The sequence below is a fragment of the Camellia sinensis genome, chromosome 10, assembly GCF_055761805.1.
Source record: "Camellia sinensis isolate YWXY chromosome 10, ASM5576180v1, whole genome shotgun sequence".
NCBI classification, from domain to species: Eukaryota; Viridiplantae; Streptophyta; class Magnoliopsida; order Ericales; family Theaceae; genus Camellia; species Camellia sinensis.
This window is the reverse complement of record NC_138970.1, coordinates 78,077,841-78,092,563: the sequence shown is the minus strand read 5'-3', so window position 1 is coordinate 78,092,563 and position 14,723 is coordinate 78,077,841. Positions and strand designations below refer to the sequence as shown.

Genomic DNA, 14,723 nt, shown 5'->3' with positions numbered 1-14,723 from the left:
AAAATACTTTAATAATTCATTATAATATTCATCAGAGTCTTATTAAACAAAAGCATTACATGTAACATCAAATTAAATGCCCTACAGGCTTACATCTTTCCAAGCCAACACTTGGACACAAAATTATGAGTTCTAACTCAATTACAAATAAAGCCCTAGGCTTGAGTGTTTACATGTACTAACAAATAAAAGCAAAACAACTAAAAATAGTCTTCAGAATCCAAGTCCTTCCAAGCTAAGTCCTTGGAGGTAGCTTATCACCTGAACCTGAAAGTGATGTTCCCATAAAGGGTGAGCCACAGCCCAGCAGAAATATACTAAACCAAATATAAGCATTGAATAAAGCAATAGCATTCAATAGATGGTTAACCAAGATAATCAATTACTTCATTTTACAGTCTCATGACTCTATTGTCTAAGACACGTTTTACTGGCCAACTTTATCAATATGGCTCAGAACCTGGCCAAACTTACAACAGTGAATTATATATATATATATATATATATATCATATTCACATTCTTCCAATATCAACAAACAAATGAGACTCAAGCTCAAATCAAAACACTTCATACTTCCAGATTGATACACATTTTAGTGCTGTATCAATAAAAACACTTCTATATAAATAAGCACACATAAAAGTGATGCTAATGGAGTCCATCCCCTATCTCCTCCCAAACAAAATCCGGTTTAGAGGTCCATCCCCTATCTTCCCCTAAACCGTGGAGTACATCCCCTATCTCCTCCCACACAAAACAATGTATGTAAACACATAACATATACAACACGCAATCAATACACATAAAGTCTGTATTAATTTAACAGTCAAAATTGATGACTTAATCAATGATTAGTTTCAGTTATCCCTAATCCACATGCAGTGTCTACAACAATCACAGCTATCCTCCACCGACAGCCCAAAACAGTTATTTCTAGACTGAAAATAAATGTATCAACAATTCAATGGGTGAGTGATTCAAATTATCCAACTACACCTCTTAATCAATGAATTTCTCAATTCCATGAATTTAACCATATTTCCCCAATTTCCTTTAATTAATTATACAAATTAACTTATTAATACCACTAGGGTTTTTCCCAAAATTACCAAAGTATCCCCAACATATCAAAATACCAAAACTTAGAACAAAACTTATAGAATGGAGTAGGAAATCCCTACCTCGAAGAAATAGCCCCAAAAGAGAAGATGGAGATGAAGACCCAAACTTCAAAGTGCTCCAAACTACCAATAATTCAGATTAAAACGAAGCCCTTGACTCACACACTCTTTTTAATGAAGGATCTAGGATAGAAACACACCCTAAGTGGATCAAATCTAAGAGAGAAGGTGAGTAGGGAGAGAGAGAAGTCGGACCTAGGGTTTGGAATCAAAAGAATATCAAAAAGACTGATCAAAACCCGCTGCTGCGTATATAAACTGGACAGGCTCGCTCGAGCGAAGACTTGGTCGCTCGAGCGACAAGACACAGAAAAGATACGCTCGAGCCAAAGAAGCCTTGCTCGAGCCAACAACCCAGAAGCTCGCTCGAGCGAAGGAAATCTCGCTCGATCGAAGAACTCAAACCCTTAGGTCTGTAACCAGACACACGCTCGAGCGAAGGAACTCTCGCTCGAGCGAAGAACAAACTTGCTCGTTCGAGCGAATAAAATCTCGCTCGAGCCAAAAACCCCTGCTCACAGGTCTTACTACAAAACGCCATCCTCGCTCGAGCGAATAAACCCTGGCTCGAGCGACGGACTAAAACAAAGAGCTCGATCGAGCGAAGAACTGCTCGCTCGAGCGAAGGATCAAAATTCTGGGCAGCAACCCTTTGCTCCCAAGCTCAACCAACCTGCTACAAACCTGCCCAATGCATCCCCTAACTCAGAAATAGGAAATTAAAGGATGGTAACAATCATAATACAATAGCAGTAGCTACAGAACCTAAGTCCGGATACAATAATCAAATGAGACAAGACCAGGGTCGCTATACTTTAACATCATTATGTGCTGATGGTGCAGAATAAATAATGTGAGTTCACTAATTATTGTAGAGACAAATAGAGCATTCAGAAGATACAAATAGAGCAATCAGGGAATAGGAAAAAAGAATTTAACATCTTTCTATGCTAATGACCCAGATAAAAACATGACACCATATTGTAGAGACAATAATTGTAGATACAAATAATGTGAGTTTATGGTTTTGGGAAGATACAAAATGCAGGCATGCATAATTTTAAAATTTGTTGCTCAAACAGATAAAAACATACATGACAGGCATATTGTAGAGACAATAATTGCATGCTGTATATAGTAATCACACAACATTCTGAACTACACCAAAATCAAGCATGTAAATTAATTATCTCTTTATTTGAATTTATGTTTGAATCAGATTTTGTTTCTTTTGTTATATAGATTATGTCACGCCCTCAAAATAAACCCATTATATATATATCATTGACATGCATTATTTAAAGAAGACACTTTATTAATTCATTCATCAAAGTTTTGCCAAATAAAAACATTACATGTAACATCAAACTAAATGCCCTACAGGCTTACATCTTTCCAAGCCAACACTTGGACACAATAGTATGAGTTCTAACTCAAATACAAATAAAGCCCTAGGCTTGAGTGTTTACATGTACTAACAATGAAAAACAAATAACTGAAATATAATCTTCAAAATCCGAGTCCTTCCAAGCTAAGTCCTTGGAGGTAGCTTATCACCTGGACCTGAAAATGATGTTCCCATAAAGGGTAAGCCACAGCCCAGTAGTAATATACTAAACCAAATATAAGCATTGATTAAAGAAATAGCACTCAATAGATGGTTAACCAAGATAATCAATTACATCATTTTACAGTCTCATGACATTATTGTCTAAGACACGTTTTACTTTCCAACTTTATCAATATGACTCAGGCTCAAATCAAAACACTTCATACGTTCAGTTTGATACACATTTTAGTGCTGTATCAATAAAAACACTTCAATATAAATAAGCACACATAAAAGTGATGCTAATGGAGTCCATCCCCTATCTCCTCCCAAACAAAAATTCGGTTTAGAGGTCCATCCCTTATCTTCCCCTAAACCGTGGAGTACATCCTCTATCTCCTCCCACACAATATACAAATGCAATGCTCAATCAATACACGTATTTTCAGTATTATTTCAATAGTCAAAATTAATGACTTAACCAATGTGATTAGTTTCAGTTATTCCTAATCCATATGCAATGTCTACAACAATCACGACTATCCTCCACCGATAGCCCAAAACAGTTATTTCTAGACTGGAAATAAATATATCAACAATTCAATAGGTGAGTGATTTAAATTATCCAACTACACCATTTAATCAATGAATTTCTCAATTTCATGAATTTAACCAAATTCCCCAATTCCCTTAAATTAATTATACAAATTAATTTATTAATACAACTAGGGTTTTTCCCAAAATTACCAAAGTACCCCCAACATATCAAAATACCAAAACTTAGAACAAAACTTATAAGATGGAGTAGGAAATCCCTACCTCGAAGAAAATAACCCAAATGGAGAAGACAGAGATGAATACCCAAAAACCAATGTGCTCCAAATCGCCAAATGTTCAGATTAAATGGAAGCCCTCGACTCACTCTATCTTTTTAATAAAGCAACTAGGGTAGAAACACACTCTAAATAGATCAAACCTAAGAGAGAAGGTGAGTAGGGAGAGAGAGAAGTCGGACCTAGGGTTTGGAATCAAAAAGAAGATGAAAAAGACTGATCAAAACCCGCTGCTGCGTATATAAACTGAACAGGCTCGCTCGAGCGAAGACTTGATCGCTCGAGCGACCAGACACACGAAAACCTCGCTCAAGCGAAGAAAAGCTCGCTCGAGCCAAGAATGCAATGCTTCAAGTCTGCAACCCTGGAGCACGCTCGAGCGACAGAATGCTTGCTCGAGCAAGGAACTCGAAAACATACACCTCGCTCGCTCGAGCGAAGAAAATCTCGCTCGAGCGAATAAGCCTTGCCCTCAGGTCTATACCAGACGCAGTCGCTCGCTCGAGCGAAGCAAAGCTGGATCGAGCCAGAAGACACAAAATACAACCCTCACTCGAGCGACCAAGCCCTAGCTCGAGCGACCAACCCAAAAACTGGAGAGCAACACTTGGTTTACGAACCCAACCAACCTGAAACAAACCTGCCCAACACATCCTATAACTCCAAATGAGAAAATAGAGGACGACAACAACAATTATACAATGACAGAATAAACGGAACCTAAGTCCGGATACAATAATCAAATGGAAAAAGACCGGGGTCGCTATAACCTCCCCCCCTTAAAAGAATTTCGTCCCCGAAATTAAGCATAAGTTTATAAAAAGAAACAAGTTTTTCTCAATTCCCAAATATATTATATAACAATAATAAACAACTTGACCCAATACTGGTCACCTCATCTCTTTATCAAGAGGCATCTCACAATATATATAAAACAACATATATTTTAGCCTGCATCACTATTATGCATTATTCCTTTCAATGTTAGCAATTCCATATCAGATTCATTTGCATGATATATACAACACATTCAACAATGTAATCAACATATGCAATGTTACACTAAGCTTCTATAATGAAACAAGTTTCAAGATACACCCATTTACCAAAACATACTCAATGTTTTACAACTTAAGACATATGTAAAGCTCTTAAGTTCAATAATATTACAAAATCTAAATACAAGATTACAAATCGATAAACATGTCCGGGTATTTTTCGCGGACTTCCAACTCATGTTCCCAAGTGGCTTCCTCCACTCCGTGATGTTTCCACAAAACTTTGACCAAAGGGATGGTTTTGCCTCGCAACACTTGATCCCGCCTATCCAAGACCCGAACCGGTCTCTCCTCATACGAGACATCCTCGTCAACCACTAAATCAGTCCAATCCAACACATGTGATGGATCCGGCTCATACTTCCGAAGCATACTCACATGAAACACGCCATGTACTCCGGACAACTGCGGCGGCAAAGCTAAACGATAAGCAGCCTCGCCAATCCTCTCAAGGATCTCAAACGGACCAATGAACCGAGGGGACAACTTCCCGCTCTTCCCAAACCTCATCAAACCACGTCTAGGTGATATCTTCAGAAAGACATGATCACCCACCTCAAACACCAAAGGTCTCCTCCTACGGTCGGCATAAGATTTCTGACGACTCTGTGCTGTAACAAGTCTCTTACGGATAAGCTCAACTTTCTCCGTCGTTTCCCTCACCAACTCCGGACCCAACAGAGGTGCATCACCCACCTCGGCCCAACAAATAGGAGATCTACACGGTCGGCCATACAAGGCCTCAAACGGTGCCATACCGATACTAGACTGGAAACTGTTGTTGTAGGCAAACTCCACCAACGGAAAGTCCCTCTCCCACGACCCACTAAAGTCTAGAACACAACCCCGAAGCATATCCTCAAGGATCTGAATAGTACGCTCGGACTGCCCGTCAGTCTGTGGATGATAAGCCGTGCTAAAGGTCAACTTAGTGCCTAAGGCACTCTGCAAACTCTGCCACAACCTGGCAGTAAAACGAGGATCTCTATCTGAGACTATAGTCACTGGGACCCCGTGCAACCTCACTATGTCCCGAATGTACAAGTCGGCAAGATGATCTACCAAATCTCTCACGTGCATAGGAATGAAGTGCGCCGACTTAGTCAATCGGTCTACAACCACCCAAATAGCATCACTACCCCGCTGAGTCCTCGGAAGACCCACAACGAAGTCCATAGTGACGTGTTCCCACTTCCACTCGGCAATAGGCAAGGGTTGCAACAAACCCGCTGGCCTCTGATGTTCGGCCTTCACTTGCTGACAAGTAAGGCACTTAGATACGAAAGTTGCCACATCTCTCTTCATACCCCGCCACCAGAACTGGCGACCCAAATCCCGATACATCTTAGTGCCTCCCGGATGCACCGCAAGGCGTGAATGATGAAACTCTCGGAGTACCTCCTCTCGACAAGACTCCGGCACAAACAGACGGTCTCGGTATCTCACACTCAGGTCGGGATACACCGTCAAACCCTTCTCAACCTTCCCACCGGAAATCTTCTCACGGAGGGTTTCTACCTCAAAGTCACCCCTCTGAGCCTCTAACACTCGAGTCACGAGTGTAGGCTGTATAACAACAGAAAACAAGGCCGCAGCCTCAACGGATTCGCCCAGAAGTAAATTAAACTCCCCAAGTGCACCCAACATCTCCCATTCTCGAATGGCTATACTAGCTATGTCACCAACAGGTTTCCTGCTAAGGGCATCGGCCACCACATTGGCCTTTCCCGGATGATACTGCAACTCAAAGTCATAATCCTCTATGAACTCCATCCACCTCCTCTGCCTCAAGTTCAAGTCTTTCTGTGTAAACAAATATTTCAGACTCTTATGATCCGAGAATATCTCGAATCTCTCACCATAAAGATAATGCCTCCAAATCTTCAAGGCAAATATCACAGCTGCTAACTCTAGATCATGCGTAGGGTAATTCTGCTCGTGAATTTTCAACTGACGTGAGCCATAAGAAACTACTTTCCCTTCTTGCATTAACACACAACCCAGACCCTCTCGTGAGGCGTCACAATAGACTGCATAACCCAACCCTCTCTCTGGAATAATCAATACCGGAGCGGTGGTCAGTCTAACTTTCAATTCCTGGAACGACTTTTCACAAGTCTCACTCCATACAAATTTGACTCCCTTCCGAGTCAATCTAGTCAAAGGCGAAGCTAATCTGGAGAAATCTTTCACAAACCGACGATAATACCCAGCTAACCCCAGAAAACTGCGGATCTCAAACACACTCTTAGGTTGTGCCCAATCTTGCACCGCCTCAGTCTTGGATGTATCAACAGACACTCCTTCCCCATAAACTACATGGCCTAAGAACTTGACCTCTTCTAGCCAGAACTCACACTTCCCAAACTTAGCATAAAGCTTATGGGCTCTAAGTAACTCAAGCCCCACTCTCAAGTGTTCCTTGTGCTTCTCCTCAGAAGGTGAATAGATAAGAATGTTGTCCACGAAGACGACTACAAAACGATCTAAAAATTCCCGGAATATCCGGTTCATCAAATCCATAAAAACTGCCGGTGCATTGGTGAGCCCAAATGGCATCACCAGAAACTCATAGTGGCCATACCGCGTACGGAATGTCGTCTTCGGAATATCCTCCTCCCTGACTCTTAACTGATGATAACCCGATCTCAAGTCTATCTTCGAGAAACAACGGGAACCCTTCAACTGATCGAACAGATCATCTATACGAGGCATAGGGTACTTATTCTTAACCGTAGCCCGATTCAATTTCCGGTAATCTATACAAAGTCTCAAAGCACCACCTTTCTTTTTAACAAAGAGGGCCGGTGCTCCCCATGGCGAAACACTAGGACGTATAAAACCCTTATCTAGCAACTCCTGGAGCTGAATCTTCAACTCAAGTAACTCGGCTGGGGCAAAACGATAAGGTGCCATAGAAATCGGCGCCGTGCCGGGCACTAGGTCAATAGAGAACTCAATCTTCCGATGCGGTGGCAAACCTACAAGATCCTCGAGAAAGACGTCCGAGAACTCACAAACCACCCGTGGTAACACAATCTGGGTCTCATCACACTCACTACTCAAAAAGCTAGGAAGTAGACCACTAAGCTCACTCCGCCCTCGCGAATCATACCCCGGTGGCAAAACACTACCAACTCGGTCCCCCAGAAAATGGAAACACTCCCCGCTCACGGTACAACAAGTGACTCTCTGGCGGTAGAAATCAATAACTGCCCGGTATGACGATAACCAGTCCATACCCAAAATAACATCGAAACCCCTCACAGGCATAACTACAAAGGAAAATGAGATTCTATGATAATCAACCTCTATATCACAACCCCTAACACCTTGTTTCAAAATCAATTCACCCCCAAGAGGTGACACTACACAAATAGGAGATGCTAACTGTGCTAACTCCAACTCCAAAACAGATTCAAATGCAGCAGACACAAAGGAATGAGATGCACCCGTATCAATCAAAACACTAGCAACCGAGTTGCAAAACAAAAAGGTACCTCTCACAACTAATGGTGCCGGCACAAGATCCTGCGCGGTAACAGCGTACACGCGCCCAGACGACCTTTGATCAACCTGCTCACCCCTAGGAGCATAAGATTGCTGCACCGACTGGGACGATGAAGCCCCCTGATTGGCCCTCGAGGCCTGACCCGACTGAGCTGGCTGTTGAACCTGAATCGGCCTCAAACCAGATACACCAGATGTGCCACCCAACTGCGGGCAATACCTCTTCATATGCCCTGGTTGACCACACTGATAACACGAGAGTGGCTGGCCTCTACCCTGACTCTGGCTCTGAGATCGAGCCGAAGATGATGCTGCTCTCTGCACTCCTCCCCTCTGAGGACAAATTGGAGACTTGTGACCCAGCTGGCCACACTTGAAACAGGTAATGTCTCCTTGACTGCCTTTCCCCGAACTAGCACTCGGCACAGGAAAAGTCGATCTAGAAAAGCTACCCTGAGACTGCTGAGGATTAAAACCCTTCTGTCTCCTACCATCACTCTGACCATCCTGACTCCTCTTGGAGCCCTTCTGTCCTTCCTCCTCCTCCTGCATCATGATTTCCATGTGGGCTGCAGCATCAACCATACGCCCATAATCCCGAATCATAGTTCCCCCAACTCTCAGCTTGAGGCCACGCCTCAACTTCTTCTCAAACTCGATACAACGGCGTTCCTCAGACGCCACCAACTCAGGTGCAAACCTGGACAAGCTAGTAAATGCAGCCTCAAACTCGGCCACAGAAGAACTCGACTGCTTAAGCTGACAAAACTGGTCTCTCAGCTTCTCCCTAACTGCTGGAGATAAGAACTTTTCCTGGAAAGCATTCACAAAAGCCTCCCATGTACCTCCTATATGACCCTTAGTGAACTTCCACCACTGACCCGCATCCCCCTTCAACTGAAAAGATGCCAAGGTCACTTTAAACCCCTCGTCTTCGATGCCAAGCATCTCAAACGTCTTCGTTGTCTGTTCGAGCCAATCATCTGCCTTAAGCGGCTCTTTAGGATCACCCACAAATTCATCTGGATTAGACCGGAAGAACTCCCTCTTCAGAAAGGAAGGTCCTGCATCTGCAGCAACATCCCGAGCTTGATTCTCAGCTCTGAGAATGCCTACAGACTCCCTGAATGCCCCTGCTATCTCTCGGGCTAGAGCGCCCATAGCCTGCTGGCCTACTGGCTCGGCCACATTGGCCTGGCCAATTCCCTCCTGAACTGCTAGAATCTCCTCTGGCACAGGCACCTCCTGCCTACCCGGCGTACCACGCCTACCGCGTCCTCGTTCTCGTCCTGACATCCTAATAAAGGAAACAAAGACGTTAGCACATTAATAAATGTGCCGAAGCTAAACACTCGCGTCCTAATGCATTGGACAACAATAATTCATTCCACATAAGCACATAATCACATAAGCACCTACGAATTTCATTCCCGGATAATGATAGTCCCAATGCGTTACTATAGTTCCGGTTGGAAGCAACAGTGATCAAGTGCCTTTCCAACAAGACTACTAGAAACTCAAGGGTCCAATCAACATCCTAGAAACTACATTCCATACCCACATAATCACATAAACATGTTATCACATAAGCATATAACATTACACTAAGTCTCTATCAAACGAGACGAACCCAATGTGATACTAATCACTTCCCATGTACCCAAAGTATTCAAACCCGGTACGCTCTGATACCAAGTTGTCACGCCCTCAAAATAAACCCATTATATATATCATTGACATGCATTATTTAAAGAAGACACTTTATTAATTCATTCATCAGAGTTTTGCCAAATAAAAACATTACATGTAACATCAAATTAAATGCCCTACAGGCTTACATCTTTCCAAGCCAACACTTGGACACAATAGTATGAGTTCTAACTCAAATACAAATAAAGCCCTAGGCTTGAGTGTTTACATGTACTAACAATGAAAAACAAATAACTGAAATATAATCTTCAAAATCCGAGTCCTTCCAAGCTAAGTCCTTGGAGGTAGCTTATCACCTGGACTTGAAAATGATGTTCCCATAAAGGGTGAGCCACAGCCTAGTAGTAATATACTAAACCAAATATAAGCATTGATTAAAGAAATAGCACTCAATAGATGGTTAACCAAGATAATCAATTACATCATTTTACAGTCTCATGACACTATTGCCTAAGACACGTTTTACTTTCCAACTTTATCAATATGGCTCAGAACCTGGCCAAAATTACAACAGAGAACTATATATATCATATTCACATTCTTCCAATGTCAACAAACAGATGAGACTCAGGCTCAAATCAAAACACTTCATACTTCCAGTTTGATACACATTTTAGTGCTGTATCAATAAAAACACTTCAATATAAATAAGCACACATAAAAGTGATGCTAATGGAGTCCATCCCCTATCTCCTCCCAAACAAAAATCCAGTTTAGAGGTCCATCCCCTATCTTCCCCTAAACCGTGGAGTACATCCCCTATCTCCTCCCACACAATATGCAAATGCAATGCTCAATCAATACACGTATTTTCAGTATTATTTCAATAGTCAAAATTAATGACTTAACCAATGTGATTAGTTTCAGTTATTCCTAATCCATATGCAATGTCTACAACAATCACGACTATCCTCCACCGATAGCCCAAAACAGTTTATTTCTAGACTGGAAATAAATATATCAACAATTCAATAGGTGAGTGATTTAAATTATCCAACTACACCATTTCATCAATGAATTTCTCAATTTCATGAATTTAACCAAATTCCCCAATTCCCTTAAATTAATTATACAAATTAATTTATTAATACAACTAGGGTTTTTCCCAAAATTACCAAAGTACCCCCAACATATCAAAATACCAAAACTTAGAACAAAACTTATAAGATGGAGTAGGAAATCCCTACCTCGAAGAAAATAACCCAAATGGAGAAGACAGAGATGAATACCCAAAAACCAATGTGTTCCAAATCGCCAAATGTTCAGATTAAATGGAAGCCCTCGACTCACTCTATCTTTTTAATAAAGCAACTAGGGTAGAAACACACTCTAAATAGATCAAACCTAAGAGAGAAGGTGAGTAGGGAGAGAGAGAAGTCGGACCTAGGGTTTGGAATCAAAAAGAAGATGAAAAAGACTGATCAAAACCCGCTGCTGCGTATATAAACTGAACAGGCTCGCTCGAGCGAAGACTTGATCGCTCGAGCGACCAGACACACGAAAACCTCACTCGAGCGAAGAAAAGCTCGCTCGAGCCAAGAATGCAATGCTTCAGGTCTGCAACCCTGGAGCACGCTCGAGCGACAGAATGCTCGCTCGAGCAAGGAACTCGAAAACATACACCTCGCTCGCTCGAGCGAAGAAAATCTCGCTCGAGCGAATAAGCCCTGCCCTCAGGTCTATACCAGACGCAGTCGCTCGCTCGAGCGAAGCAAAGCTGGATCGAGCCAGAAGACACAAAATACAACCCTCGCTCGAGCGACCAAGCCCTGGCTCGAGCGACCAACCCAAAAACTGGACAGCAACACTTGGTTTACGAACCCAACCAACCTGAAACAAACCTGCCCAACACATCCTATAACTCCAAATGAGAAAATAGAGGACGACAACAACAATTATACAATGACAGAATAAATGGAACCGAAGTCCGGATACAATAATCAAATGGAAAAAGACCGGGGTCGCTATAGATTACCATGTCATATTGTTGATTATGGTTTCTTTTGTTTCTTTAAATCGTGAACAGCTTTTTTTTTTTTCTTCCTTCTTTCTGTATCATTAATTTACATGATTTTGTTAGTTTTGTTAAGCCCAGTTAGAAGAAAACATATATTTCTGACAGTTGGTATGGAGATTTGGATTGAATTAAGAATATGATTTTCATAGTGTCAGTTTTTTAACTTAGTTTTGACAGTTTGGAGTTTATAAATTCAGATTCTTTGAAATAGCAGAAGTAATGGGCTTCGTCTGTATTTATATTCTGTTTTAGACAATATTGGTTCTAGCTCGCATTTGTTATTATTTTTTTTGATGTTTTATTAAGATAATTTGTGTGAATAAGCCATTTTAAGACAATTTTTTTCTTCTGATCTTAGTTTAAAACAATTTGTCCTAATTTGTGTACTGACTTTTTTTTTTTTTTTTGAACAAGGTGTACTGACTTTAATTTGTGTGTATTAGATACGATTGTGTGTATTATATATGGATGTTTGTATATAATTTCAGAGATTGATGTATATATATGTATGATTATGTATCGGCGTTGGTTGCCCTTTAAATTTAGGTATTTTCTTCTCTCTTCTCTCTCTCTCTCTCTAAAAATTGTTGGGGAAGATGGATTTGGGAGGGTTCTTCAAACCCAAAGATGGAAACACCCATCAAAATTCTTCAACTGATAAATTGCCATGTACACTGTTTTCTCTCACTTAATTATTTTACTTTCTAATTTGAGTTGAAAATGTGGTGTTTGTTGAAATTCATGTTAATTAATGTTTGTTCAGTTGTATTTAGGTGAATTTTCCTTACACTTCAACATTAGCTTTGAAAAAGAACTACAACAACAATAACAATTAGCTTATATCACAATGGCTTTGTTGACAAATAGGGTTCTGTCATTAGAGAATAGAGAGATGAGCTCTTGCCAAATTTTGGCATTGTTATAATTTGGCACCAAAAAATAGCACATGAATTGGAAGTGTTTTTGCCAAATTTTGTCTTTCGCATGAAGGGAAAGCACACCATTAGAGTTGCTCTAACATGCAATTTCTATGTCATTTGAATCTTTAAAACTGCTTTGCCACATTCCTAAGCCTTTTTTTTTTTTATTGGGGGGTATAGGTTATTTGAGAAAATGGACAGAATTGACATTTTTTTTGTGGTGTTTTTTTTGATAAATGTGTATGAATGTACACTAAATCTGAGCCTGTTAATGAATAGATTTAAGCATCCATTTTATGAAGTTTTAATACATATCGGAATGTATTATCAAATATGTAAAACAATTATATGTATCTGTTTACATGTGGTATAATCATAATAAGTTGCAAGTCTTCCCATTTAGTAACTTCTGCTGTGGGCAACTTATTTATGGCCTTAATTGGTTCCATATTAGTGTATCAGTTGTGTACTTTTAGAAATTAAGAGGACAAATTATCTTTTTTTTTTTTTTTTTTTTTTTTTGGACTCATTTTGTAGTATGGTATACAAACTAATCCTTGGGTTTGAAATAATAATTCATCCTCATGAAATGGTTTTCAAATGGTTTTCAATGTTTCATTGTGTTGGATTTGTGTTATTATTATTATTATTATTATTATTATTATTATTATTATTATTATTATTATTATTATTATTATTTTATATATATTTTTGTTGATTAGGTTGTGTTTTCTAAGATTTTGGTTTCGATTTGTGTTTGTGTTTTTAAAATTTCTGTTTGGTTTTGTGTGATTAGGTATGCATTCAATGGAACCACAGAAAAAGTTGAAAACAAAGCTTAAGAGACACAAAGCATTGGAACAGAGCATTGAAAATCATTATGTTTCTTTTCAATCAAAGCAAAAGAGACCCATCAATTTGGGTTTGTGTTTCTAAGATTTGGATTTGTATTTATTTTTCTAAACCTTAAACTGATGTGTTTGTGTTAGATTTGTGTTTTTAAATCTTAAACTGATATGTATTTGGATTTCTCTTTCTTTTTTTGTGTTCTGTTTCTTTTTTCATTTTTTTATTTATGCATCTTTCAATTTATATGGGTTGGTGTTAAGTTATGTATTTGGGTTGGTGTTTCTAAACCTTAAATTGATATATATTTGTTTTTCTTTTTTGTGTTGTCAGGTGAGGGTCTTGACATTGGTTTGTGGGGGCTGTTGACATTGGTTTGGGTCTCAACATTTTCTTTTTTATTTTTTGGTCTTCAACCCGCATGTCTCTCATGGGTCATTATTTTTGTTTCATTTTATTTTATTTCTATAACCCAATTTAAATTTTCACTCATAATTCATGCACTATTTCTTCATCCCTGTTGAAGACATGGTGAAGAAATTGAAAAGAAACAGAGTAAGAAAAGAGATAATGGTCGGTTTTCTTAATTGTGTTGCGCATTCAAATGCTTGGCAACTATCATATCTTTATTTATTTTATGTGCTATGCAAATTGTGTTGATATATTATTATTTTTTTTTCAATAGGAATGCAAAATGTGTTGATATATTATTATTATTTTCAATAAGAATGCAAAAAAAATATGTGAAAGACAGACCCCGCAAAGGACTGATGGCTACTTCTTCCTACCGACAAATTGCTTGAATTGTTAATGGTATTTATTTATTATTTAGTAAAATACGTAAAAGATCTCATATTGTTTAGATTGAAAACATGCAAATAGTTTAGATTGAAAATAAATCAGAAATTTAATATTTAAATTTATAAAATTAAAAACTCAATAGTTTATTTTGTTACAAGTATTAAATTTTAGGTTTTTTTTTTTGTGGTTAATTTTTCCTAAATTTTAATGATACCTGCAATTATTCAAACAAAATTGGTTTATGTGTGGTGGCAGTGTTTCTAATATATTCATGTTCCCCATGATTAATTAAATGT

At 39.4% G+C, this 14,723-nt stretch overlaps 1 long non-coding RNA gene across 1 annotated transcript in view; it reads left to right on the top strand.

Annotated features, from left to right (window-relative positions):
- Positions 1-14,201, top strand: part of LOC145801178 (uncharacterized) — a 28,744-nt gene extending 14,543 nt beyond the window's left edge. The window contains exons 6-7 of the long non-coding RNA XR_014342231.1: positions 13,577-13,702; positions 13,960-14,201. This is a non-coding gene — a long non-coding RNA (uncharacterized LOC145801178). The remainder of the gene's footprint in view (positions 1-13,576; positions 13,703-13,959) is intronic.
- The last annotated feature ends 522 nt before the right edge of the window (positions 14,202-14,723 follow it).